Consider the following 25363-nt stretch of genomic DNA (forward strand, 5'->3'; position numbering starts at 1 on the left):
CAGAACAAAAATATATCACAAAGGCAGAGTTTGCAATAAAGTAGAAATGGAAGGAAAACTTTCAAACTCATTCCACAAGGCCAGCATTACCTTGATTCCAAAACCAAAGACCCTTAAAAAAGGAGACTTACAGGTCAGTAATCCCTGATTAACATTAATGCAAAAATTCTCAAAAAAATACTAGCAAATTAAATCCAACAGTACATTAAAAGAATTATTCAGCACAATCAAGTGGGATTTATTCCTGGGCTGCAGGGGTGGTTCAATATTCACAAATCAGTCAATATAATACACCATATTAATACAAGAAAGCATAAGAACCATATGATCCTCTCAATAGAATCATTTGACAAAATACACCATCCATTCTTAATAAAAAAAAAAAAAAAAAACCTCTCAACAAAGTAGGGATAGATGGAACTACCTCAAAATCATAAAGGCCATATATGAAAGACCCACAGCTAATGTCATCCTCAATATCCTGGTAGAAAAATAGGGTTTTTCCTCTATAGTCAAAAACAAGACAAGAATGTCCACTCTTGGTATTATTTAACATAGTACTGGAAGTCTTAGCTTCAGCAATTAGATAGTAAGAAGAAATAAAAGGCATCCAAATCAGCAAGGAATAAGTCAAACTTTCATTATTTGCAGACAACATGATACTTTATGTAGAAAACCCAAAAAACTCTACAAAAAATTGCTAGAACTAATACATGAATTCAGCAAAGTCACGGATATAGAAATCAATGTACAGAAATCTATTGCATTTCTATACACCAAAACGAAGTGGCAGAAAAAGAATTCAATGAATCAATCCCATTTGCGTTTGCAGCAAAAACAGTAAGATACCTAGGAGTAAACCTAACCAAAGAGGTAAAAGATCCATACTCTGAAAATTATAGAACACTTAGAGAAAATGAAGAGAACACAAAGAAATGGAAAAACATTCCATGCTCATAGATTGAAAGAACAAACGTTGTTAAAATATCTATACTACCCAAAGCAAACTACACATTTAATGCAATCCCTAACACAATACCACCAGCATTTTTCACAGAGCTAGAATAAACATTGAAAATGTTTGTGGAACTACAAAAGACCCCAAATAGCCAAAGCAGTCCTATTTTTCTTTTCCAAAGAAAAATAAAACTGAAGGCATAGCAATTCCAGATTTCAAGCTATATTACAAAGCTGTAGTCATCAAGGCAGTATGGCACTGGCACAAAAACAGACACATAGATCAATAGAACAGAATAGAGAAACCAGAATTGGACCCATAATTTTTTTTTTAAGATTTTATTTATTTATTCATAGGCACACACACAGAGAGAGGCAGAGACACAGAGGGAGAAGCAGGCTCCATGCAGGGAGCCCGACGCAGGACTCAATCCCGAGTCTCCAGGATCATACCCGAGGCTGCAGGCGGCACCAAACCGCTGCGCCACCAGGGCTGCCCTGGACCCATAATTATATGGTCAACTAATCTTCAACAAAGCAGGAAAGGACACCCACGGAGAAAAAGTCTCTTCAACAAATGGTGATGGGGGAGCACCTGGGTGCCTCAGCGGTTGAGCATCTACCTTTGGCTCAGGTCATGATCCTGGGGTCCTGGGATCGAGTCCTGCATTGGGCTCCCCACAGGTAGCCTGCTTCTCCCTCTGCCTATGTCTCTGCCCCCCCGCCATCTTTCTTGAATAAATAAATAAGACCTTAAAAAAAAAAAAAAGAACTGGGTATTGTATGTAAGTGATGAATCGTTGAATTCTAATCCTGAAACCAATATTGCACTATGTATTAACTAACTAAAATTTAAATAAAAAATTTTAAAAACCAGATTGGGATAAAGAGGAATAATCTTTTTATTGCTTTGCCAGGCAAAGGAGGCTGCAGCAGGGTAAGGCCTTCAAAACTCCAAGCCCACTGGGAGGAAGGGGGCTGAGGATTTCACAGGGAAATACAAGATCTAGCCAATTTTGTCAGGCATTGTGTACGTGCTGCCAGCCTTGTAAGTCATATCTTTAGGGTAGGACCAGGTTCCTAAAACAAAAGGCTAAGAAAGGAGGAAAGGAGGTTTGCAGAAGAGAGAGAAAAGGTTACTTAATTTAAAATAGAGCTTTTCTAAAGCATTAGTGCAGCCATTTTTAAAAATTTTTTATTTATTTATGATAGTCACAGAGAGAGAGAGGCAGAGACACAGGCAGAGAGAGAAGCAGGCTCCATGCACCGGGAGTCCGATGTGGGATTCGATCCCGGGTCTCCAGGATCGTGCCCTGGGCCAAAGGCAGGCGCCAAACTGCTGCGCCACCCAGGGATCCCTAGTGCAGCCATTTTGATTTCAACTTTATGCTTTCAAGCCATTTCAATGATGCTTTCAGAACAGAAGAATATAATCTACTATGGTCATTTTTTCCCCCTCAAATATTTTGTTTTTCCTGGAGTTAATAATTTTTTCATGTGTGTGTTTGCTCAATTTTCTAATTCCTAATTCAATCAAACTCTATGCCAGTTACATAAATTTATTAATATAGTCTATCAATTTTATTGATATTTCTGTCCCAGGACCTCTGACCTACTCCAACTTTGACTTGTGACATAGCTATCATTCTAGAATCTTCCTCAGCAAACATGTTGGAGGTTCCTTTCTCCAAGGAGAGATCTTTTCTTTTCTTCTAGGAGAGATCTCATGTTTTGATACAACACAACCTTCAGTAACTTCATGAGAAAGGATATTTGGAAAGAAAGTTTTTTGAGATCTTGCAGGTCTGAAAATGTCTTCTTTCCCTCTACATGCAGACTGAATATGGAACTCTAGGTTGGAATTAATTTTCCTTCAGAATTTTGAGGCCAATTTCACTTTTGCTTTCTGCTTTCTAGTATTGCTACCAAGGAGTCAAGAGACATCTGATTCTTGATTCTTTGTATGAGGCCTCTTTTTTCCTTTTCAGAAGTTTGTAGGATCTTCTCTTCATCTCTAGTGTTATGCAATTTCATAGTAATATGTCTGGTTGTGGATCTTTTTTCATCCCTGGTGGTATACACAGTGAGATCTTTCAATCTAAAAACTCATGAGCTTCAGTCCTGGGAAATTTTTGTAAATTAACTTGTTAATGACTTCCCAATCGTTTTCTTACTTCTCTCTGTCTGGATCTCCTATTATTCAGATGTTGGACCTCTTGAACTTGTCTGGATGTCTTTTCTTTCTTTTTTTCTTTTTTTTTTTTTTTAATTTTTATTTATGATAGTCACACAGAGAGAGAGAGGCAGAGACACAGGCAGAGGGAGAAGCAGGCTCCATGCACCGGGAGCCCGACGTGGGATTCGATCCCGGGTCTCCAGGATCGCGCCCTGGGCCAAAGGCAGGCGCCAAACCGCTGCGCCACCCAGGGATCCCTGTCTTTTCTTTCTTTTCTCTCATTTACTAGCTCTTATTTTTTTATTCTATCTCTGGAAGATTCCTCAACGGAGGAATTGAGTTGAGTTGATTCCTCAACTCTTCTGTTGAGTTTTTCATTTATGCTACCATAATTTAAATTCCAAAGAATAATTTTTATAATCTGAATATTGTTTTTATGTAACATCTTGTTTCATGAATGTAATATCTTGTATTTAAGATTGTTTTCTCCCTGCCTCATTACTATTTCCTCAAATGTTCTTCCTTGTATTTATTCCTTCGGGGTTTTATCCTGTTCTATAGGTTTTCTTCAGCTTTCTGTTACTCAATTATTTGCTAATACTTAAGAATAGGACAATAAGAACTAATTAAAAGCTCTAAGTATATGGATGGAAAAAGTGTATTATGCTAAGTAAAATAAGTCTGTCAGAGAAAGACAAATACTATATGATTTCACTCATCTGTGGATTTTTTTTCAAATATTCTTATTTATTTATTCATGAGAGACACAGAGAGAGAGGCAAGACACATAGGCAAAAGGATAAGCAGGCTTCCTGTGGGAAGCCCAATGTGGGACTTGATCCAGGGACCCCAGGATCACACCCTGAACCAAAGGTAGATGCTCAACCACTGAGCCACCCAGGTGTCCCTCATCTGTGAATTTAAGAAACAAATGAGTGAAGATGGAAAAAGAGAGAGAAAGAGGCAAACCAATAAACAGATTCCCTTTAAATTTATTTTATTTTATTTTTTTAGATTTTATTTATTTATTTGACAGAGAGAGAAAGAGCACAAGCAGGAGGAACAGCAGAGGGAGAGGGAGAAGCAGACTCCCCGTTGAGCGGGGAGCCCAATTCAGAGCTCGACCTGGGATCATGACATGAGGCAAAGGTAGATGCTTAACCATCTGAGCCACCCAGGTTTCTCCAAATTCTTTTTTTAAAAAAAAGATTCTATTTTTAAGTAATCTCTCCACCCAATGTGGGGACTCAGCATTCAGTTACACTCACATTCCCGCATGTCTGATATGGTACTCCACATTCCACTGTGACTGATGACCCTCAGACCAGACACTCTTGGCTTTACCCTCCCCAAAGAAGTCTCTAGTCTATGGTAGGTGCAGGGAGTAGATAATCAATCAGCAGCTTGGAGTAAGAAACAGGATTTAGCTGAGTGAAGTAAGTCAGTCGGAGAAGGACAAACATTATATGTTCTCATTCATGTGGGGAATATAAATAATAGTGAAAGGGAATACAAGGGAAGGGAGAAGAAATGTGTGGGAAATATCAGAAAGGGAGACATAACGTAAAGACTGCTAACTCTGGGAAACGAACTAGGGGTGGTGGAAGGGGAGGAGGGCGGGGGGTGGAAGTGATTGGGGGACGGGCACTGGAGGGTTATTCTGTATGTTGGTAAATTGAACACCAATAAAAAAAATAAAAATTAAAAAAAATAAAATTAATATAGCATTTCCAAAAAAAAAAAAAAAAAAGAAATAAGATTTAGCTATCCAATCCTTCATTAACTTTCAATGAATCTTTTTTTTTTTTTAAACATTCTCCCAACTTTTATTTCCATTTTCAGAGGTACCTGATCCTGACAATCCCTGGTACTTTAAGCATTTCTGCGATGCAAATCAGTTTAGTTCTTGGGTTTTCCCCTATTAGGTTAAGAGACTACTTTTTCTGGACTCCCCTTGCTAACCAGCAACCTATCTGCTTCATAGCCTATGAAATGTCATTGATGTTGTATATTTTCCTGTTTTATAGCTTGTCAGTTTCTGGATTTCATTTCTTTTTTGCTTGCTTGCTTGCTTGCTTTTTCTTCCCTTCCTTTCTTTCTTTCTTTCTTTCTTTTTTTTACTAAGTTTTAGTGGAATTTCTGCAGGGAACAAAATTAGATGCATGTGTTTCCTTTTACTGAGAATTCTTAACTTATTTTTTTACTGGAAGACTAGTGAAACAAAGGAATTTAATAAAAAACAGAACCATTGTAAAGAAGCCCTCGAAAGCTAACATAGCTCTCATCTTGTTCCGGTCGGCCCCAATGAAGAGGAAAAAATGTCATGTTATTCTACACAAAAGTGGAGGCCTATTAAAATATGGGTAGAGTGAAACATACTCTTAATCAAATATTTTCTTCTGCAATATTGATTTATTTTTTTAAAAGGTTTTATTTATTTATTCATGAGAGACACAGAGAGAGAAGCAGAGACATAGGCAGAGGGGGAAGCAGGCTCCCCACAGGGAGCCCCATGCAGGACTCGATCCCCGGACCTGGGATTAGGCCCTGAGCTGAAGGCAGATGCTCAACCGCTGAGCCACGCAGGTGTCCCTGCAATATTGATTTAGATTGTACTCTTAGTAAAAGTTAGTACCTGTTTTTTTACTAATATACTTATTTTTAGAGCAGTTTTAAGTTTACAGAAAAATTGTATGGAAAATAAAAGGGTTCCAAATACTTCCTCTCCCCACCCCACATAGTTTCTTCTATTATTAATGTCTTGCATTATGGGGATGCATTGTTACAATTTATGAACCAATATTGATATACTATTAAAGTCCATGGTTTCCTTTAGGGTTTATCCTTTGTGTTTTACATTTTGAAAAATGCATGATGTTGTGTATCCAATATTACAGTATCATACAGAATAGTTTTCACCACCATAAAAATCCCCTTTGCTCCACTATTCAATCTTCCATCTTTCCTCCTCCCTAAATTACTGACAGCCACTGAAAAAAAATTTTTTTAAGAGAAGTAAGCCTTTATTTCCTTGTTTCACAAATAAACAAAAATATGGAACGCTTCACGAATTTGCGTGTCATCCTTGCGCAGGGGCCATGCTAATCTTCTCTGTATCGTTCCAATTTTAGTATATGTGCTGCTGAAGCGAGCACTGAAAATTTTAATGTCTCAATAGTTTTGCCTTTTCTACAATGTTATGTTGTTCATATTATACAGTATAAAACCTTCTGTGCTGACTTTTAACAATTTTAACACTGCTTAGGAATCTTAAACGATCAGCTAGAGACACTTCCTTCTCTGAGTCCCTCTCAAAGCTGATAACCTTTTGTTTTCATCTGAAAATGGGTTAGAGTAGCATACTCATGTGATAGATGTTAACTCCACAATGCAAGAAGGCTCACAAAGGAAAATTGATTCTTGAACAACAGGAGGATTAGGGGCACCAACCCTCACACACGGTCTCAAGTCTGTATAATTTTCGACTCCCTTAAAACTCAAACTAGCCTATTGTTTACTGGAAGCCTTACCAATAGCATAAACAGTCTATTGACAAATATCTTGTATGTTATATCTATTATATGTGGTATTCTTACAATAAAGTAAGCTAGAGAAAAGAAAATATTAAGAAAATTATAAGGAAGAGAAAATACGTTTACAGTACTGTACTGTATTTACTGGAAAAAAATCCATGTATAAGTAGACCAGTATAGTTCAAATTGTTCAAGGATAAACTTGTGTCTCTTTCTTAGTAATAGAGAGAGTAGCAAACTGATTTTTATTTTATTTTATTTTATTTTATTTTATTTTATTTTTTTCTGATCTTCATTTTAGAGAGGATATCCCAACTTATCCAGGCCAAAGTGCAAGTAGTTCTGAGCCACTGATGCCCAAAGTGTGATTGATTATAATGTTATATGGATAACATGCCAAGGTTTGTTAGAAGAATCACAGCAGGACTTTGACACAAAACAAAGCTATGATCTCTTATTTAAAATTAGGGGTATCTGGATGACTCCATCAGTTAAGCATCTGCCTTAAGCTCAGATCATGATCCCAGAGTCCTGGGATCGAGCCCCATGTCAGGGTCCCTTTTCAGCAGGGAATCTGCTTCTCCCTCTCTCTCTGCCCCTTCCACCCCTCTCCTCTTTCTCTCTCTCTCTCAAATAAATAAAATCTCTAAAATTTTTTATTTTTTATTTTATTTTTTAAGATTTTATTTTATTTACTCATGAGAGACACAGAGCAACGGAGAGAGAGGCAGAGGGAGAAGCAGGCTCCACTCAGGGAGCCCGACGTGGGACTTGATCCCGGGTCCCCAGGATCAGGCCCTGGGCTGCAGGCGGCGCTAAACTGCTGCGTCACTGGGGCTGCCCAAATCTCTAAAATTTTTTAAATAAATAGAACAAAATTATGTAGTATACTATATAAAATGTACTATATATACACACACATAATACATATGTATGTATTTTCTGTAACAGCCTGTGGCTTGCTACTGATCCCTGGTGGACAATGAGTGTATGCCCCTGAGATACCTGGTATTCATTATGAACTTAATTATCTAACTAGTAGTAAGGTCAAGCATCAGCACATCATCATCAAATGGAAACAATGTAAACAAGGCTAAGGAAGTTATACATGCAGTGGGCTCACACTCCCAGCATGTCTTTTCTGATTTTCCTGTCACATTTCCTGCATTCCTCTTCTGTGGCCTCATGGGTACTTCCTTATGATCACTTGCCTGAAGAGAAGAAAAAAAAAATCCAACTATGTTTACAGAAAGGTCTGTCCGGTATGGTAGCTCTCACTCTAAATGGACTTCTGTGGCATTCAGCTCCATTTAGGTGAACCCTGAAGGTAATGCAAAAGAGAGATCTTTCTTGGGGGAAAAACTTCAAGAACTATGATTCAGTGTGTATTCTGTTTCTTGAAACTTAAAAAACCTACATGATATGAATTTTCCAGACAACATTATTTCAGACAAATGAACTCTGTGAATCAATAGTTTGACACCCATTCAATGTACAGGTCTTGTCTTGCATTCAGTCACCCAGAAGCAGTTGGTGCAAATCTTATAGAACAGTCATATGACTGTTAAAAACCCAGTTACACTGCCAGCTAGGGGGCCATGCTATACTAAGGTGTGAAGGTGGGGTGTGGCCCTACAGGATGGAGTAAATGCTCTAAACCTTTGATGAATATATGGTACACTTTCTCCTCTCCAAGAAGCAAAAGAGTGAAAATGGGGTTATGCTTCCTCCAGTTTAACCAAATGACCATTGCACAAAGTGTTTATTTCCTGTCCCAATTAACTTTGGGCTCTACTAGTTTAACAATTTTAATAATTAAAGTAGAAGAACATCTATCAAGGACACGAGAATTTTGTGGGGTAGACAAGTAGAAATGCCTTTTAATCAGCAAATAAAGGATCACAATTTAGATGAGAAAACAGGACTACAAAGAGTGGTTTGAGATTCATCAGGTACCAGATATGAAGGTGTAAGAGTAGATTAATCCCCTGAAAGAGATTGCAGACTGAGCAACCAACCAAAAATTGTGCCCTGGGAAATCCTGTGTTCAAAGGCTAGAGGAATGAGAACAGGCTGATGCAATCACAATAAAAATCAATGAGGCATTTCCAGTTTTAAATGGTATTTGGCTAGCGGTCCCTGACTCAGCCTCTCCCAACTGCTGCCTGAAACATAAAAAGATGAAGAAAAATGGTAAAATTCATACCAATGCAGATCATACAGAAAGACAAGTTTTTTGTTTTTTTAAAGTATTAAACTGTTTTAATAGTAATTTGTCATTGTAATTTATGACATAAATGAATGCACAATTTATTCTGAATGTTTTCCAGTAGTGTTTATTCCAAATAGGAATATTATAATAAAAGGGGAAGAAAAAAGATCATTTAGTATTATAAAGATTCATGTTTAAAGGCAACTTTATAGAGTCCAGTGACCTCTTTAAGGTACCTGAAATATAAGCTACAATCATGAAGGCTAATTCTAAATAAGTATTATTTATTAAAAAAAGTACAAATTGACTTTTACATTCAACTTAGTTAAATGAAGGCACTCAACAGTCTTTGTAATTATTTTGTAATAAAATAATCTTCATCTACTCTTATCACAGCTGTGTGAGGATTTCTTTTCTAAAGGTAGGAAGCAAAATAAATAAATAAATAAATAAATAAATAAATAATTTTTTAAAAAGGTAGGAAGCCCTGTGAAACCTAAGATGCTGTCATTAAACTAGTTTTTTTTTCTTCTGCTTAAGTTTTAAGTGAATATATGTTACAACCACGTTCTTTTGAGATAAAGTTTAAGCTGTGGTCTGGAAGCATAAAATGTTCCTCTGGAACAGGTACTCTTCTGTGAAACTTCATTATTGCAGAGGAGAAATGTTCCACCAAGGTTCTGATGTGCTGGTAGGTCTTGTCTTCTGGGTCTCAAAGCTGCACAGGGTCTACCTTTCTAAATGACCACATATTTCCTAGGTTCAGTCATTCAGTAGGTAGAAGTTACTAAAATCCTGCTCTTTGGGAGGGCTGGGGATGTAACAAGAACACACATGTGGTCCTACCATCACCAATTTGTGTGGGGCCCACCCTCCTTTTATTGCCAGGAGGAATTACCCCAACTTATGAGGCTGATGAAACTGGATTCAGAATAACAATTGATGGCCCATTTATGCTCTGCATCATTATACAGAGCAGATCCACCCATCTGAAAGAAGATAGCGAGTCTGCCTATCCCTCCCCCACTGTCAGCTTGCTGACTCAGAAAGCCAGGGTCCAGGGTCAGAAAGCTGCAGACTGAGCAGCTGCCTTTTTTGTGGGGTCATATCTTGCTTTCTGGTTATGATCTTGTTGGAATCTATCATGTTTCTATATGGATCTCCAGCTTCCAAAATTTGGTGGGGGAGAATGAGGTTGGGATGGAAAGTAGATAATAGTTTATTGTGTCATGGCAGATTTGTCCTTACAAACAAGGTCTATAGGTAGAGTGTGTCACAATGCTTGCAGAGCTGATGATAGATCACAAATTCCATTGGTTTGGTTTGTCAGAGAACCAGCTAGTTCCTAGTATCTCAGGCAGTGACATTTGTACTGCAATGTCCTGTACAGTATAGCAGAGCCATATTAAAAAAAAAAAAAAAAACACTGGGAATTACTATGAACATGGACATATCAATCTGGCTTCTAGTTAGAGATCTGAGAATGGAACCAAAGGAAATTAATATTTCCTGCCTGGGTATATGATGGCTCTACTGGATTTAAATGGGAAAATAAAGAAGGGGAAAATTATCCAAACTGACCTAAGGTCTTAATTCCCTCCAAATCTACCACTATGAAAAACTCTCACATGTTAATGGTCTTATTTCCTCAAGTTAACATCCCTGGCTCTGTCTCTAGACCTACTAGCTAAGGTCAATCTTGCTTGAAAATCTTTGAAAAAGATCCAGTTCTTGAGTTCATCTTCCCCCAAAGATTTCATGTTTCATATTATTTTTTTCTTTTCAAGGCTCCTTGGCAAGGCTCTTAGATATGAGGTCCTCTTTGCTTCCTACCCACAACAGTTGGCCAGCTCTGCCTCCTAGCATTCCACCTGCCAAAATCCTAGTCCACATCAGACACCCAAGCCGTCTTCTTGCCCAAGAAAGATATACAAAATAATGTAGAAAAGGGGAAAAAGAACATAATCCAGAAGATTCAGAAGATTTACTTATCTCTGAAAGTGACTTTTGTTTAGAAATCTGTTTGACACCCTCAGTAAGAAAGCATGAAGTTATGGCCTGTACAAAAGAAAAACAGAAGGAACAAAAGAAGATGAGATAAAAACCAAACTGAGAATTATGAGTATGTCTGAGAAGTAACCCAGAAGAATTTGGACAAAGTAATAGTAAATCAAAGACAAATTGACAAAAATACTTGGACCTAAACGATTATTTAAAAATAGAGAAAAATGTGGCACAAAATAAATGGAAAAAAAAACTCTCACTTCTAGACAAATGAGGGACAAATGAATGACAAGAATTTTATAAGCATTCAGGCAGACTAAAACAGATTACTTATAAATGACCAAAAATCTGGTAGTCCTCATTTAGAACTTCCACTATAACAAAGTTTGCAACAAAGTTGGAGGGATAAAATTTGAAATCCAAGGAGTGCTTTGGTGGCTCAGTTGGTTAAGCATCCAACTTTGGCTCAGTTCCTGGGATGGAGTCCCATGTCAGTCTCCATGCTCAATGGGGAATCTACCTGAGGATTCTCTCTCTCCCTTTCCCTCTGCCTTCCCCCTGCTCATGCTCTTTCTCTCTCTCTCTGTCTTTCAAATAAATAAATCTAAAAAAAGAAAAAAAGAAATCCAAGCTACTGTTTATGGGTGAACTGAGTGTGAACCAATGTGCTTAGGTGTGATGGCAAGAGAAAAACATGAGAGGCTTCAGAATAAAATAGCATTCATATTCTCTTCCCTAAAGAAATCTAGAGCATATATTCAGCTAACTAATAATGAAATCAAAATAAGAGTTCCAGATTAGGAAGTTGTCCTATAAAATATGGGCAGTATACATTAAAGCCCATTAAACATTACTTATTCATTCTTTCAATAAACAGATTTATTGACTTGCTATTTATTTGCTAAGCATTGAAAATGCAGCAACAAACAAGAAGACTATTGTCTTGGAGCCATGGAAAAGAAAGAAACTCAACAAGTAATTATAATCAAGTGTGTGCTATAAAGCATTTAAGTAAGGGGAACTGGCCTTAATTTTCGGAGTTGAAGAGGGCAGGCCAAGGGAAGTGAGATTTTAGCTGAGACCTAAGAGGTTGCGGGGAATTAGCCGGCAAACAAAAGGAGATGAAGGAATGTTTTAGACAAAGAGAAGAGCTCTTATAAGAGGGCGTTTGAAGAATAGAAACATGTTCACTGTGACTAGAGCTTAGAGATCAGACTACAGAAGTAGTCTGGGGCTGGATCGTGACTGTATGCCATGCTAAGGGGTTTGTTTCTTGTCCTAAAGGTAAGTCAAGGGATATTATAGAATAGCTTAACAGGAAAAGATGATCAGATATGAGTGCCAGAAAAAAAATACTTTTTTCTATATAGATAAAGGATTGGATTGTAGTGTAGATAAATGGGTGGAGTTGAAAGATTTTTTTTTTTTAAGTTATTTAGGAGAAAGAATCAACAGAAAGATTGGACACTGCAGGCAAGGGAGAGGAGAGTTAAGAGTGATTACTAGGGATCCCTGGGTGGCGCAGCGGTTTGGCGCCTGCCTTTGGCCCAGGGCGCAATCCTGGAGACCCGGGATCAAATCCCATATCGGGCTCCCAGTGCATGGAGCCTGCTTCTCCCTCTGCCTGTGTCTCTGCCTCTCTCTCTCTGTGTGACCATCATAAATAAATAAATAAAAAAATTAAAAAAGAAAAAGAGTGATTACTAGTTTCTAGCAGGGATTACTGGGTAATACTATTGCTGAGAGTGGAAATACTAAAGGTTCAGGTTTGCAGTTTGGGACATTTTGAGTTTCAGGAACCTAGGAATCATTCAAGCGGTGACTCAAGTAGGCAACAGGGTGTATGAATCTGCAGCTAAGAGAAAAGATCTGTCACAACCTGAGATATTAGAGTTGAAAAACACGGGTCAAAAAGATTTTTTAAAAAGATTAGCACAAGAATGTTTATTGCAGCTTTACCCATAATAGCCCCAAACTTGAGACAACCCAAACGTTCATCCATAGGAAAATGAATGCACTCACTGTGGCGTGTTCCTGCAGTGGAATACTACTCAGCAATAACAAATAATGAACTCTTGGGTGTCCCTGGGTGGGTCAGCGGTTTGGTGCCTGCCTTTGGCCAAGGGTGTGATCCTGGAGTCCCAGGATCGAGTCCTGCATCAGGTTCCCTGCATGGAGCCTGCCTCTCCCTCTGCCTGTGTCTCTGCCTCTCTCTCTGTGTCTCATGAATAAATAAATAAAATCTTAAAAAAAAATGAACTGCTGATACACATAATAAAATGGATGATTTCAAAAACATTGTGCTGAGTAAATGAAGCCAGACACAAAACACTACATACTTTATTATTCCATCTATATGAAGATTAAGAATGTGTAAAAACTAATCGAAAGTGACAAAAATCAAAATAATTATTGCCTGGAATTTCTGGGCAGCGAGGGATGGAGCGGAGAGGGATAAGGGGCTTAAATACAAAGGAACTGGGGCAAACTTGCTGTGTTGATAGGATTATCTTGTATTTGTCTTGACTGTGGTGTTTGTTACATGTGAGTGTATATTTGTCTTAACTCATTTAACTATACACATAAGATCTGTACATTTTACTGTATGTAAATTATGCCTCAACAAAATTAATGAAAAATAAGTTTTGCAACATTTTTATAAAATTTTCAAAAATAATTCTTTTTAGGGACACCTGGGTGGCTCAGCAGTTGAGCATCTGCCTTTGGCTCAGGGCGTGACCCTGTGGTCCTGGAATCAAGTCCCACATTGGACTCCCTAAATGGAGTCTGTGTCTCCCTCTGCCTCTGTCTCTGCCTCTGTGTGTGTGTGTCTCTCATGAGTAAATAAATAAAATATTTAAAAATAATAATAATAATTCTTTTCAAATTGTCATTTACTACTTTGCTGATAAATTTACTAATTTACTAATAAAAAAATTCAGAAGATAATTTCTACAAGTTCCTATCATATCTACCCATCTTACATCTGTGTCAGATACTGTCTTTTTTCCTGTTCCTAAAAATGAATTATCAGGGCTCTTAAAGCCAACCTCTCCTTTTGAGCACTGGATTCCATTCTATCTCATCTTACTTCATCAAGGACATTAGGAAAATTCTCCCCTCACCTTCTTGCACATCAACTCTTCTGTCTCTACTAGAGCATTCACTGGAGCATAAAAACATGTTGTAAAACATCCTATCCTGAGAGAAAGGAAAAGCTCCTCCCCTGACCTGGTATCCTCTATCAGTTCCCACTTTATTTCTCTACTCTTATTATAACAAAACACTTCAGAAGCTTTGCCTACATTCTATTTACAAGGTCTTTCCATGCATTCTCTTAAACTTACTCCAATCACAATATTGCCCCTATCATTCAATTCAAACTCTAGATTAGCAATAAACTTTATGTGGCCAAATCCAATGATTAATTCTCAGTTCATTGATCTCTCTTTTCTCCTTAAAACATATTCCTCATTTACATCTGGGAATCACAGTTTTCCTCTTGCCTCATTGGCCATTTCTCCTTTGCTAGTTCATCTTCCCCAACCTGATCTCTAAATGCTGGGTTTTGCATTTGCATCTCTTTTCTCCCCTACCTATACTCATCTTCTTAGTGGCTACATCCAATCTTATGGCTTAAATATAATTTACATGTGGATGATACCTAAAATTTTAAAACATCTACCTCCTCAAGATCCACATCAAGGGGCACCTAGGCAGCTCAGTCAGTTAAGTGTCTGTCTTCAACTCAGGTCATGATCTTGGAGTCCTGGGATTGAGTCCCACATTTGGCTTCCTGCTCAGCAGGGAGTCTGCTTCCTTCTCTACACCTCACCCCACTCATCCTCGCTCTCTTTCTCTCTAATGAATAAAGAAAACCTTTTTAAAAAATTCACATCAAGAATCCCGTCAAACTTTCAAGCCTAATAACTAGTTCCCAATATAGTTCATAAGAAAAATTGCAAGATCCACTGAAGGAGAGGAAATAACCATATACAAAGTAAACCTAGCAGTTAAAGGACAACTTCTATTGTCAAAAATCTGGGAAGCACATTTAGAGTATATTCTAGAGATCTTCATCCAAAGGAAAAACAATAAGGTTGGGTCTGGCCAAATTCATTAATGCAAGTGATGTTACCTAGTATTGGAGACATTGAAATATGTTTGTTCAGTCCCTGGGTGTGACTCTAACAATTTGCATGGTTGGTTCTGAGCCTGGCTTCAATGGTGGCATATAGTAAATGAAACTGAAATGCAAAAACCTCACTGGAATATTGTAAAAATTAAACCTAAGTCTTTGGGAAATGGATAAATTAAGGCAGAGATTCTCAGCCACACACTAACCTCCTGGGTGCCAGATAGCATTTCCTTCACCAAAGCATTAATAAATTAACAAATAGGAAAGATTTAATTAGTCAAGAAGTGTCTTGGTGCTGGGAACTTCAGTACCCGTTGAAAAGCCCTGAATTGGCTGTCCTCTGCAGATGGCGATGGTAGGAAATTTGTCATGAACTTGGGAATCTGATTTCCATAGAATAGTGGGATAGCAGCAAAGTTGAGTGGAGGAGATCAGGTGACAGCATTTAACAATTATAATTAAAGACAAGATAAATACAATCACCATATTAAGCTGCAGAGAGGCAGTGTTAATTTTTTTTAATACAAGAGATTTGTGGCAACAATTAATGATTATGAGATCCCTGGGAATGAAATACATGGGCAGTTTCTCAAAGCTTTGCTCTGGAAAAATTCTAGGTCTTCAAAATGTCATTTTGCTAAAATTTGATATATAATTATAGGCAGTATAAGAATTTTTAAAGATATTATATTTTTGGGACGCCTGGGTGGCTCAGCGGTTGAGCGCCTGCCTTGGGCTCAGGGCGTGAGCCTGGACTCCCGGATCAAATCCCATATTGGAAAAAAAAAACAAAAAACAAATCCCATATTGGGCTCCCTGCATAAAGCCTGCTTCTCCCTCTGCCTATGTCTCTGCCCCTCTCCCTATGTCTCTCATGCAAAAATAAATAAAATCTTAAAAAAAGAAAAAAGACTTTACATTTTTAATTTTGAATTTGTTCTTCCAAAAACATTTAAAAATATTCAAAGATGATCAGTATATACAATTATTTTTAAAAAGCAGGACACAAAATAGTATGTGCAATATTATTAAGATCCTATTAAATATGCGTGTGTGTATGCATTTATATGTATGTTATTAAAGAAAAAAGAGACTGGAAAATACTTCTGGTTTCAACCAAGATGGAGCAAAAGAGACCTGATCCCCCCTCCCCCCCACCACCACCTAAAATAACTGAAACAAAATACATAAAACAACAGCTTTTAGATATCGGCCATCAAGTAATCCAGAAGAGTGATTCCTAAGAAAAGGAAACAAACAATGTGTAATTTTTTTAAAAGTTAAAAATTGTTTTAATCTTAAAGAAAAGAAAAGACCAATAGAAATAGTCAAAAGGAACTTGGAGAAAACAGAGATGAATAAGTAACAGAAAAAAAATTCCTATTAAAAAAATGTAATTTGACATTTCCTAAATATACAGGAAATTACTAAAGAAATACTACAACACTGAAAGGGAATAAAGGGGAAAGGAGAAAAAATGAGTGGGAAATATCAGAAAGGGAGACAGAACATGAGAGACTCTTAACTCTGGGAAACGAACTAGGGGTGGTGGAAGGGGAGGTGGAAGGGGGGTGGGGGTGACTGGGTGCCGGGCACTGAGATGCGCACTTGATGGGATGAGCACTGGGTGTTATTCTATATGTTGGCAAATTGAACACAAAAATAATAATATATATATATATATATATATATATATATATATATATATATATAAAGAAATACTACAACAAAATTTCCTATAGCTGAAGGTCAAGTTTTAGGATTGAATGAAACTCATTTTTTTTTTAAGATTTTATTTTATTTATTCATGAGAGACACAGAGAGAGAGAGAGAGGCAGAGACCCAGGCAGAGGGAGAAGCAGGCTCTTTGCAGGGAGCCCAACGTGGGACTTGATTCCTGGTCTCCAGAATCACATCCCGGGCTGAAGGCGGCGCTAAACTGTGGCTGTAGATAGAGGGGAGGAGTCAGGGGACTAAAACCCCATCTTCACTTTCCTCTGTCCCTCAGATTTAACAATGTGCCTCCCACTGACCAAACTCAACCAAAGGCCAAAGAGAATCATGCCAGTATCCTAGGGAAAGAGCATCATAGAGTGGAGAAAAGAGGGGAGGAGTTGAGGGGGAGAGGGGGGCAACTGGACTGCATCCAGTACCGAGAGAGCTATAGGACCCAGGAAACGGGATCCCATAAAGCACCAAGGCAAAATCTTTCCCAATTAGATGAAGCAAAGCCCTGGATGAGTACTGTGAGGAAGAATCCAGATTGGTATGAGACACTGGAGAATTACAGGATGATTATTTTAAGCTTTAAAGAAAGAAAGAGAAAAAAGAAACTGGTGGATTTCCTGATACATTTAATATTCTGAAAGGATGTTTAAATATTTCCTAAGAGTTGGAGAGAAATTTGTCAAGATCATGGAGCAAACTAAGTGAAGGAACCAGGCATCTATTTACTGAGGGAAAATAAAAACTAGTACCAAAAAGTAAAAGTGAGAGTTTTCATACTTAGTTGAACGGTGAGCATTGTGTATAAAAGTCATGATAACAAATACTGGGTATTTTTCCAACAATATGATTAGATGAGGGGATGGAGAGAGGGGAAGTATAAGTATACATGTGCCTATGAATGTGGGGATTGTAATTAGTAGCAGATGAGCAACTCTCAAAACTGAAATCTTAAGAAATTGCATTATAAACATGTTATTTAGCTTACTACCAGAGCAGCCAACTGAAAGACTTGAAAGCAGTGACTGCAACAAGGGGAGAGAGGCAGCAGCTTTGCGGGAGAGATGGGACCATGGATTGCATTGATGACTACAAGCCTTATAATACACTTTGGCCTTTTAAACTATGTATACACATGAATATGATAAATTTTTAAATTAAATAAAACCCTCCCAACAAACTAAAGATTTTTCTTTTATTAAAGTAAAACAAAATTAAAATGTGGCCAACTACTTTACACTATGGTAGATGAAACAAAACCATGTTTATTTCTATTTTTGTCTAGTTCCATGATTTCTAAGTGTCTTTTTCTCTGTGCTCCAGGTCCCTCACATTTTATTACATGAGGATTATTCACAAATGAGGGAGAACTAATAAAAATGACTGATAAGTATAAACAAGCCTAAAAGGATGGGAATCTAGGGCAAGTCTTTCTGGCTGAAAATTGTTAGAATGTGAGATATAAAAAGAATGATAGAATGTGGGAATCTCCTTCCAAAATTTTCTTTCTGCAGATAGATTTTTATTAAACAAATATATTCTGCAAATGCTGTTTCAAGTATAGTAACAATCAGAGTCATCCTTCCTGTGCATTCACTCTGCTTATGAATTCAATACTCAAGACCAAACCTGCTTAAGCTAAAAACAAAAATTATTAAATAATTAAAGCTAAAAATAACTGAGCAAGTTACTAAGTAACAAGCATTGTGCCAAGCCCTTTATTTGCATTTTATCATTTGAATCCTCATAATCATCCTAGAAGTTGGGTTTGACAATTTCCCCATTCTGCATATGAGAAGACCTCTTAAAGGATGAGTAACTTGTTTGAGGAAGTGGCAGTCTCGATTTAAACTCAGATCTGTCTTGCCCAAAAACCCAAACTCTTGTAAACTTCTATTGTATTTTAAGCAAAACCAAAAATGGCAATCTCCAGGGTGGGAGTGGAAAAAGATTAGCTGTCACTCTGGCTGCCAAGTCTCAAGGCAAGGCTAGAGGAATAAAAGAGAAAATTACAAGGGGCAATTGAAACTGCAAAAGAATGGTATTACTTTACAGAAAAATGCCCCAGTAGATGGTCACATGAGAACCAACGTACATACAAATTAATTCACCAAACACTTAGTAACCTCTGAGTTTCACTGAGCTAGGTACTGGCAGTATAATTTCTTTGTATATAACGTAACATAATGTACCGAGAAATGATTAATTGGTTGAAGAGGCACTACAAAATTAGAGGCCTTTGCTATCCTTAGAACATTCGATAACTTCTTAGAAGAAATTACTTGTTATACTATGGCTATTTCAGTAGAGGGCACTAGGTGATCAAGATAGTTTTGAACTTCAGTTGTAAAATAGTTAATTGAATCTTTCAGAACTGTGTAGTCATGATTTTTAAAAGCATATCAAGTGTTCCAAAAATGGAATAAGCCATAAACCAAAAAAAAAATAAGTTTGATACATGAATATTGGCAAGATCACTAAGATCAATATTCTAGATGCTTGCACAATTATAGATTTTTTTTTTGAGTGGTTCCATTTATAAAATCACTTCCATTACTTATTTGCAAATCTTTATTAGGGCCACCAGGAAATGTCAGTTTAGCATGCCTAGCACTTATGAAAGATGACAAGGCTGTAAGAAGTCAAAAGGCTAGAGTTTGAGAGCACCTCCCCACTCTGCCTCTTCCTCCCCCTCAATGCCTTCTACTAATTATGCAGCCTGTGGGCAAATTACTTAATCTGAGTTTCCATACCTCCAAAGTAGTGATAATTTCTCCCATGCTTATGAATGTGAAAATGTGTTGAAAAGTATTGTAAATATGTAGGATATTAATAAAGTATTAAAGTATTTTTAAAAGCACAAAGTATTAAAAGTCAAGCTATTAGAAAAAGAAATTCTGGAGACTAAATGCAATCCTACATATATACTGTTTGGATTCCAGGCCTATGAAGATTGGCTTTAGAAAATTCTGACAGTAGTGTATATCTCGCTTCTCTAAACAGAGGTAAAAAGCAGAAATCTACAATCACAATTTCAAAACACTTCCTCCATCCCCTTCTTAAGATTTCACAAGTCCCTTTTCCTCTACCACCCCAAGAAGAAATACAAATTAAGTCATGGAGATTTGCTAAAAGATCTTTTATAATGTAATCATCTTTATGGCCAACCTTTGATTAGTTTGCATAGACAAATTTCCCAGTTCTCAGGAAGAAAACACATCCAGCTGATAACATTTTTCATTTTCTTAAAAACACACATATACACACAATTTGCATGCCTAATTAGCAGCATGGTTATTTGCCATCACTTTCAAATTGCCTTGATATTTCCATAGCATATAGGGTATGATTATAATTTATTTATATATGGGAAAACTAAGGAACAGAAAAATCAAATTATTTGCTTAAAATGACATAGTATCAACCATGGAAGTCTCTATCTAATCCATCATAGAACCCCAAGAAACTACTAGAACCACATGGAACTACTGGAAAATTAGCTTCATAAGTTCTATTTTATCTCTCTTATTACTCATTTGTTGATAAAATCAATCAATCAGTAAATAAATTTGAACAGCTACTATATGCCAGACCCTGTGGAAGGTACTGGAGATACAATAGAGAGGGGGTAGAAGCCCAACACAGTCCCTTGCACACACATGGAGTTTATAATAGAGCAAGGAAGACAGATCCAAATACTGTGAGGAGAAAACTAAAATAGTTGTGAGTTGTAAACATTCTATGAAGGAAATAAACATGAGGCTAATAACGAAAAGAACAGAGGACAATGATCTTAGAGAGGGTGTTCAGGAAGAGCCAGAACAAAAAAAAAAATGATGGTGACATTCAAGCTGAGACCTTTAAGAAGTGGCAATGCTGTGGGGGTGCAGCTCTCTGGAGAGAGGTAATGAATTGCATGTGTAAAGACCCTGAGGAAAGATCGTGCTCTATCTGAGGAACTGAGAGAACCAGACAGAGCACGGCTGTGCCAGCAAGGGGAGAATGACTTGAAAAATGAGGTCAGAGAGATTAGTTGAGGTCAGCTCACACTCAGTTTTGCAGACCATGGTTAAGAGTTTGGATTTTATTCTAAGTAAAATATGAAGTCACTGAAGAGTTTCAAGCAGAGGAATGACATGATTAGATTTGTATTTTAAGAAGATTCTTTTTCTGGGACCCCTGGGTGGCTCAGCAGTTAGGTGTCTGCCTTTGGCTCAGGGCGTGATCCTTGGAGTCCTGGGATGGAGTCCTGCATCAGGCTCCCTGCGTGGAGTCTGCTTCTCCCTCTGCCTATGTCTCTGCCTCTCTATCTCTCTATGTTTCTCATGAATTAATAAATAAAATTTGGGAAAAAAAGATTCTTTTTACTACTAAGAGAAGAATAGGTTGGAAAAGAGCAAGACAGGAAACAGGGACATAGGATAGAAGTGTAATGCAATAAGTCTCTTAGACTGATGACGATGAACTCAAAAAAGGTGTTGATAGAGATGAAAAGTTGTTCATGAACTTGGGGTGCGTTTTAGAGACCCTTGTTCTACTGGCTATTAATTTTTTTATGCATAGTACACATTAGGCAAAATATGCAATATTTAATCTTTTCACTTGACAGGATTAATTCTTTTCTTTTGGAGAATTAAAAGCCCTTTTTAAAAAATATTTTTTTATTTATTTGAAAGAGAGGGAGACAAGGTCGGGGGAGGGGCAGAGGGAGAGAAAAGTTTTAAGAAGACTCCACACTGAGCATGGAAAGCAACCTGGTACACTCCACACAGGGCTTGATGTCATGACCCTGAGATCATGACCTACACTGAAACCAAGAGTCGCATGTTCAACGGACGGTACTACCCAGGTGCCCCGAGAATTCAAAACTCTTATGAAGCACTTTAGTTAATTCACCAAATACTAATAGAATACCTTCTAGGTATATAGAAATGAAATTTGAGAGTTGCTACTCCTCTTCAGATTGCTTACCCAGTTTGGAAATCAAAAGCTCCCTGAATAAAACAATTAGAAAATAACCTATTGTTTAATACAATACTAAACACTAAGGATAAAAAATAAGTTCTCAGGAAGGACAAAGATAAAATAATTTGGACTATTGAGGTATCTTTATGTTCTAAAATTGGAGATTATTTCTGGGATAATAAAGATGCACAAATTTAGGTAAACCAACAAATTCAGACGAGGGAAGGGTTTGAGTAAGATCATTTGTGGCAAATACTTTTGAGAATTTCAGCTCAGTTCAAAATAATTCTCCCCCTTTTTCTCAGAACTCATCCTCCCTCCACAGGAATGGGCACCTGGAAGCCATGTTTTATTACTCTTGATTCCTACTCTTGTAGCAAGATTGATTAGACTGCATTGGATGCTTGACCCAAACCAAGTCAGGACCAATCAAATTCTCTATTTCAGAAATTCTGAATTGTAATCCAAAATAGGTAGGTTAGTTTCTATGCATGGCTGAAACTGTAACGTGCAAAATCCTAGAGGCAGGAGAAGTGGGAAAAGTTGATCTGCAGAGAGAATAAGGAAGAGAAAAATCTTTATTTCTTGGTTCTAGAGCCTACTACACCCTTCCAGAGTCTCTCATTTCATTCTTGTCCTTGAATGTTGTGAGAAATCTCCATTTTCTCAAAATAATTATCCTATTTGCTTAAATCAAATTAAGTTAGTTGCTATTACTTAGAACCAATACATTTCCAAGCCCAGTACAGTCATGAAAATAGGAATGGTCATAATAAAAGACAGGATTAATTATAGCAAAAGATGCTATGTTGAGAAGGAAAGAAAAAATACAAGGCTAGTTACCTTCTTTAACAAGCTTATGATTAATGATATATGATAAGCCACATGCCAAAAGAGTAATGACCCCTCATGGATGCTGATGTCAAAGATTCTTTAGACAAGAATATAAATGACATTGTCAAACAGGAAAGGGAATCATGAGTCTGGCACTCACACATTCTAGAGGAAGTGTTAATTTTTGGAAATTAAATTGACAAGATTCTTACACTTTTTTCAACCAACAGAATTTATCAAGTCCTTACTATGTGTCAGGGACTCTTCTAGATACTGGAAATATGAAGTACTAAACAAGAAAGACAAATCTTTTGTCCTCATGGGATTTAGGGGGAAAAAAGTAGAGGGAGAAATAAAAAATAGTAAATTAATTATCCTATGGCCCATAATTTCTAGGAATTTAACAAAGTAAATAATCAAATAAATGTACATTGATGCATACATATTGATATTGACACATTAAATATTATTTACAATATTAAAGGATTGGAAACAACCTATATGTTCAATAATAAGGGATTAGTTATATAAGTTATAACATAACCAAATAGTAGAGTACTATATTACAGTTTATTTTTTTCTTAATTTTTATTTATTTATGATAGTCACACACAGAGAGAGAGAGAGAGGCAGAGACACAGGCAGAGGGAGAAGCAGGCTCCATGCACCGGGAGCCCGACGTGGGATTCGATCCAGGGTCTCCCTGGGCCAAAGGCAGGCGCCAAACCGCTGCGCCACCCAGGGATCCCTATATTACAGTTTAAAAGCATTTATTTACTAGGTGCAAGATATTGTTCTAGTGGTTTTTTTTTTTGTTTGTTTGTTTGTTTTTTTTTTATGATAGTCATACAGAGAGAGAGAGAGGCAGAGACATAGGCAGAGGGAGAAGCAGGCTCCATGCACCGGGAGCCCGACGTGGGATTCGATCCCGGGTCTCCAGGATGGCGCCCTGGGCCAAAGGCAGGCGCTAAATCACTGCACCACCCAGGGATCCGTGTTCTAGTGTTTTACATGCAGTAATTTATTTAATAAACAGAAATATCCTGAAGTGGGTATTTAATTACCATTTCCATTTTATGGATAAGGAGGCTATGGCATAGAGAGACTATAGCATGAAAAGTCATATAGCTAATAAGTGGGAAAGGTAAGATTTGAACTCAGAGAAAAGTTGTTTGTTTTTTTTAAAAGATTTATTTATTTATTCATGAGAGACACAGAGAGAGAGGCAGAGACATAGGCAGACAGAGAAGCAGGCTCCATGCAGGAAGCCTGATGCAGAACTCAGTATCAGATCCTGGGATCACACCCTGAGCCAAAGGCAGACACTCAACAGCTGAGCCACCCAGGTGTCCCTGAGCCCTGAGAAAAGTTTGACACTAGGGGCTATCCTCTTAACTATAGGATGTCCTGAAAAACATTACAATATGGGAAAAGATGTATACTATAATTTTTAAGTTAAAAATTAAAGATATTGATCTAATTCCATATATAATTTTTAAATTAAATTATGTATATATTTGTGCCCTAAAAAAGAATTAGGAAATATTACAAAATACTAATAAACTTTTCTCTGAGTGATAGGATCACAAATTTTTACTTTCTTCTTTATCTTTTTTTACATTTCCAAAACTGCTTTGCACTTAACCTAGTTATTTAGTAAAGAGGGTAAAATTTGTGCTGAGGCTTGAAGGATAAAGAGAAACTAAGTAAGAGAAAAGTAAATGGGAAGAGCTTTTAGGTTTGCTACCATGATTCCTTCAGTGAATCAGAAAGCAGGGGAAAATCTAGTTTCCAGAAGTTGCTTCTTCCAAGGTGTTTTTTGGGTTTTTTTTTTAGATTTTATTTATTTATTCACGAGAGACACACACACACAGAGACAGAGAGAGAGAGGCAGAGACACAGGCAGAGGGAGAAGCAAGCTCCATGCAGGGAGCCAGATGTGGGACTCCATCCTGGTACTCCAGGATCATGCCCTGGGCCAAAGGCAGGTGCTAAACCGCTGAGCCACCCAGGGATTCCCCCAAGGTGTTTTTAAAAAAGAGTTGATGATTAACACTTAAGGCATTTTCTTTATCATTTTTAAAAAGTAAAACTGAAACCAAGAGAAGGAAGTTTATATCTTCACAAAAATTAATGATGGAACTGAAAAGAGTAAATTTCTTTGGACACACTAGGCACTTGTTTTCACAGCTAATATTGAGAAAGGGGTTTTCCAGGATGAAAAATGAGCTTTTAGGGGAGAGTCTCTGTTGGAGAAAAGCATTAGGATGCTCAGACTGAATTGTATTTGAGCAAATGCAGAATGAATAAGAATGATTAGACATGTTACATGCATTGTCAACCATCCATAAAATAGCTAATGCTAGTAGTTGGTTTCAAATTATTTTGGAATTGGTAGTGCCTGCTGCTATGGAAGTTTCTGACAATAATTTGGCAATTGTTCAGAAAAGGAAATGGAAAAAAAAAGCTTTATCTTAATATCTATATATATTTGACACTTTTACTGTTCTGTGTGGGAGTTACCTGACAAAAGAAGATAGTGGGCTGTTACACTTCTCTATTCCTGTTACATTTCCAATCACACAATTCACTCTTCTGAATGTTTCTAAAACCAAATGAATAAGATCAAAAATGTTTCTTCAGAAAGCCCTAAAGAAAAGAATTAGTAGAGATACATCTTGGAAAATACTGTTGTAATTTTGTTATCAATCTCTGGTCTGGCACTTGTTCAGTAGGTATTTGTTAAAAACCTATAAAAGCAGGACACCTTGGTGGGAAACTCCAGTAGACATAGTCATGGCCCTCAGAGACTTTGTTCC

The 25363-nt window shown here is 37.3% G+C and overlaps 1 non-coding gene across 1 annotated transcript; it reads right to left on the minus strand.

The window, feature by feature from the left end:
* Nucleotides 1–6181: 6181 nt before the first annotated feature.
* On the minus strand, nt 6182–6288 carry LOC119872769. Its single transcript, XR_005362787.1, has one exon. It is a non-coding gene; the product is annotated as a U6 spliceosomal RNA (small nuclear RNA).
* Nucleotides 6289–25363: the final 19075 nt, after the last annotated feature.

Source organism: Canis lupus, chromosome 7, assembly GCF_011100685.1.
Source record: "Canis lupus familiaris isolate Mischka breed German Shepherd chromosome 7, alternate assembly UU_Cfam_GSD_1.0, whole genome shotgun sequence".
Lineage (NCBI taxonomy): Eukaryota > Metazoa > Chordata > Mammalia > Carnivora > Canidae > Canis > Canis lupus.